Here is a 4,677-nt window from a genome sequence, read left to right on the forward strand (position 1 = left end):
GGGTGCCGTTTCAACCCCGCTGTCACCATGTCCAGCATTGAGTGATGACAGGGAAGGTGTGGGGTGGGGAAACAGGCACAGGAGGGCTGACACCCTCAGCGGTAGCACTGGGAATAGAACCCAGGAGTCCTGATGCCTAATCTAGTGTCCTACCCACTGGCCCGCGCTGCCTCTCCTGATGCCAGGTGAGCACATCTACAGAACAGAGCTGATGTCCTAGGCTCCTTTGGCAAGGTCCTGCAGAGTCCATTCCAGCTGGGTGCCAGGATCCAGTTTGGGTCTTCCCCCCCACCTCCCGTTTCTAAGAGAAGTTATGGGCTCAGGACGGGGGGTGGAGTTTGCATTCTAGGCTCCGCCTGGAATGGTGGCAGGGAAATCCTGGACTGGAGTCACTTCCATAATGAGCCATCTGGAATGGACTCAGGCTGCAATCCCAGCTTTGGGCCCCCATCCCGTCAGGCGAGGCCATGCAGGGGGAGTTCAGGGCTGGGTGGAGGGGGATTCGCTCTGATCCTGCTGTAGCCTGGAGGTTCCCATGGTAACCCCTCCACCCCCCAAGACATGGGTAAGCCCAGGGGTGCCCACCAGGGCAGTTCCCCGCCTCGCCCAGAGGGGGACACTGCAGAACACGTCCCCCCGCCCCGCCATTTGTAACTCTTTGGCCTTGCTGGATCTCAGCCTGCGCCCTGGCCACATGTTCCCTGGCTGGCCGGCCTCCAGCACATCTGCAGGGAGCACGGCCCAACGGCTGCAAAACCTGGAGGCCATGACGACAGCAGAGGCCACTCTGGCCTGTTTCCTCCCCCTGGGAGGCCACATCCCAGCTGGGTCCCAGATCCCGAGCCTCCCCCACAACAAGGCACCTGCTGCTGCCCTGGCTCCATCGCCCACCCCCCTGCTCACGTCGTCCCTCTGCAGATTGGAGAGGAGAGGGGGAATCCCCAGAGCCTGACTCCCCCTCCAAAGTTCCCATTCCCCCCCTCCCAAATCCTCCATCAGCTTGAGGACCAATTGGGTTTGATCTGTTGCAAATAGATCCAGCCCTTCCCTCACTTTGTCAGGCCATTTGGGGAACCCCCTGGCTTCGCTTGGGCACTGGAGCAGCCCCCCTGTCTCCTAGGTCACCCAGGGACCACGTGGCCTCCTCCACCATCGGATCTTGAACTACGGCGGGTGTGACCCTATGCAGCTGTGATGGGGTTTAAGACCCCCCTTTGTGTCCCAGAAACAGGCCAGGTCTCATGGGGGGCGGGCAACTGGGGACAGGGAGCTGGGCATCCCGGCATTCTGTGTTGGGGGGCCTCCCCATCCCTCCTCCCCGTAGGGGGCCTCCCGGATCCCACGTCAGCACCTTCCTCTTCCCAGCCCCCCTCGCCCGGGAGCTATGCGAGGAATTCACAAACAATCCGGCTCTTGGCTCAGGGTCTGGCCTGGTGTGTGTGGGGAGATCCGGTTTCCCGGCTCCGGCCAGCTGCGTGGGGAGCCCAGGAATGCGCCGCTGACCCCAGCCAGCCCCCCACCCCTTGTGCCATCTTCCTGGGGCCTAGCCAGGGAAGGAGCAGACAGTCCTGCCCTCCCACCTGGGTTGGGGGAGGAGGATGCTCCAATGTCGGGGGGGGGGGGCCTGAAAGGGCCACACCGAGGGGCATGGTCTAACAAGCGCATACATTTGCATGCATTTTGCTGAGTTGCTTTGTTTCCAAGGCCTGATTTCAGCCTGTTCTGCCCCACGGGCGTTCACCTGTCTCCCCACCTGATCTATTTGTCCTCCAGGCCCCAGGACATCCCAGATCCCACCCTCCGACTCCAGGCCAGGTTTTCCTCCTCGCTCCTCAGGAGGGAGGGGCAGAGCCCGCTACCTGCCTCTGCTGCAGACTGGGTGGGTCCCTGGCCTTTCACCTGCCCCAGCTGCAGTGAAATCCTGGACTCCAATCCTTCGTGGCCTGGGTTGGAGACTGGTTACCCTGCAGGAGGTGTCTGTGGCTGTAACTGGGGCTGGTCCAAGGCCTGATCCCCTCAAACTCTCCAGAGCGAGAGGAGGGGGCAGCTGTCACTCCCGTAGCGGGGAGCAAAGGGTCTGTGCCCTAGTGCTTAGAGCAGAGGGAGCTGGGATTCCCGACTTCTTCCCCTTCTGTCACTGACTCACTGGATGACCTTGGGAAGTCAATCTCCCTGGCCCCTCCATGCCTCAGTTTCCCCATGTCAGATAAGGGTTGCTGATTCCCTGCCCTTGGGGAAGAGCTTTCCATCCAGCCCTCTAATCCATCTGCCTATCCCTCCATCTACAGCCCTATTTCCTTCCCCCCATCCACCGCCTCTAGCCATCCGCCTCTCCATCCATACATACTTTTTTCTCTCTCCTTCCCAGCTCACCCTGCCAGGCATCTGGCTCTAATAGCGTCTCTTCGCTGCAGCTCAGCTCCCCTGGGAACCGGCTGCTCCCTCCCTGGGGCTTCCTGCCCCCCCTCCCCTCCCCAGAGCAGCATCTGCAGCTGGGCCCTTCGTTCCAGCCCTGGAGCTGGGCCGGGGCTGGGTTCCACATCCCCTCCCCTTGACATGGTGCTTCTCTCACCTCCAGGTGCTGGCCCACCATGGGTGACCTCAGAGACCCCCCCACCTGCAGGAGAGACCCCCAAATACCTAGAATCAGCTGCCCTGTGAAACCTCACCCTGAGACCGTAAAGCTCCTCCAGCTGAAAGGAGGTGGGGTGGGTGCCCTGTTCTTGGTGGGGGGGCTTTGTGTTCTGTTCTGCACCCCCAACCAGGGGGCTCTCAGCCTGCATTCCCCACCCAGGATCTCCCCAGCGAGCACAGATGGATGTGGACTGGGGACCAGCTTGCTCCAGGGTGAAGCTGGGCAGGGGACTGCTGATTTTTCCCAGTTCTCCCAGAATCTCAGTGTGATCAGCACCCAATTCCTCACCTCCTGAGCCAGGTGCCTTGGGGCCGGCACACCCTAGAGGGGAAAGGGCCCATGTCCCATTCCCTGCTCCCCCCCGCCCCAAGCCAGCCAGTGCCCACCTGGGGCCGGATCAGAGCTGGCACCCCCTAGAGGAAAGGCCCCATGCCCCAGTCCCTACCCTGCCCCACTCCAGCCAGTCCTTTCAGCTTGGGCCATCTTGATGTCACAGCTGCAGAGAGATGCCAGGGCCAGATTTGCCAGGCCAGGCCCCACAAGTGCACTCCGTGATGGGTTCTGGCCATGCCCAGCTGTCCCTGTCAGGGATCCAGACCCTGCAGGGCCACAATGCAGGGAACCCCCGCCCCAGATGTGGGGGGAGGAAGGGGGTTGTATGGGAGATCTGGACTGGGGACAGCCGGGACTGGTTATTCCTGAGAAGTCAGAGGATGGGGATCTGGTCTGTAGATCAACCCCCCCCACAACTCCAGGAGCTGCTGATGGCTGCAGTCGGATCCTTGGCAAAGGGAGGCACTGGAGGAGGGATATGAGCCCTCAAGGAGGGGCAGAGGGTGCAGCTGGGTACAACATGCCAGGTGCATGGCTGGGACTCCAGCTTCCCATGTGCTGCACAGCACGAGAAGGGTTAAGTCTGTCCCCATCCTGAGCTGGGTGTGTCCCCCACTCCATGGCTCTGGGTGCCTGGGCCTGAGTGGGGGCTCGGGATCCCCGGCTATGGAGAGCAGGGGGCCCCATGACTCTGGAGGGCTCCCCATCCCGCAGTGACTCCTGTGAAAGACACACAAGGTAACACCTAGCGAGGGCAGCGTGGCACGACCCAGCCCAGAGGGGCCGACGCTGAGACCAGCTCGCATGGCTCCTAGGGTGGGGGTGGCCCCAGGGTGACCCCGTTCCTGCCAGGAAGATCCCTCTAGCTGGAGACCATGTCCCTCTCCCCAGAGATGTTAGGCTGAGGCTACCCTCTGTCTACCCCCCCCCAGTGCTGGCCACCAGGGGGTGCTGGCCTGCACCCACCCGCCCCTCAACAGGCCCCAGGTGACACCCTGCCCAGGGCTTCTTTGTTGGGAAGCGCCTGGCTGGGAGATGGGGGGGGGTCTCAGTAGGGGGCACTTTCCCCTGCCAGTCAGTGCTGGCCCCAAGGCCTGTCAGGAATGGGGGTGAGGAGCTGGGCTCACATGGGGGGCCAGCTGGAACAGGGGTGAGAGGCCTGCATGGGGGGGGGAGTGTCTGGGCCTGCCCCAGGGGCGGGGCAGCCAGCTGGAGACAGGGCATAGGGCCCAGCACCCCGAACGCCAGCCTGCTCCTTCCTTCACACCCTGCTGCCAGGCCAGGGCAGGGCCTGACTTCCCGCTGCTGGGTGTGTGCAGCGCCTGGCGCGGTGGCGGCGGGGGGGCAGATGCTGGTTTCTCCCCCCAACTCTCCTAAAGCCGAAACCAGGGCAACACCCACCCCCACCCCAACCCCTTCTGCAAGGCCCCAGCCACCATGGCCCCCCCCGGCCCAGCGGCTACCAATCCCTTGGGCTGGTGGCCCCCCGGGGCCGGCATTATTTCAGGGCCCCCCGCCCGGGGCTGGGCAGCAGGTCAGACTCCTCAGTGGGCCCCTGGGACCGCCCCCCCCGCCCCGTGGGGGAGGAGAACCGGCCCCTCCCTCGCTCCGCGGGCGCTAGGACCCAGCGGAAAGTTGGTCACCCCGGCTCCGGATTCCAGCCTGGCTTCCCTGGGTGTGACGTCAGCAGCAGCCCCGGCCCCCCCGCG

This window comes from Chelonoidis abingdonii, chromosome 26, assembly GCF_003597395.2.
Source record: "Chelonoidis abingdonii isolate Lonesome George chromosome 26, CheloAbing_2.0, whole genome shotgun sequence".
Taxonomy (NCBI): Eukaryota; Metazoa; Chordata; order Testudines; family Testudinidae; genus Chelonoidis; species Chelonoidis abingdonii.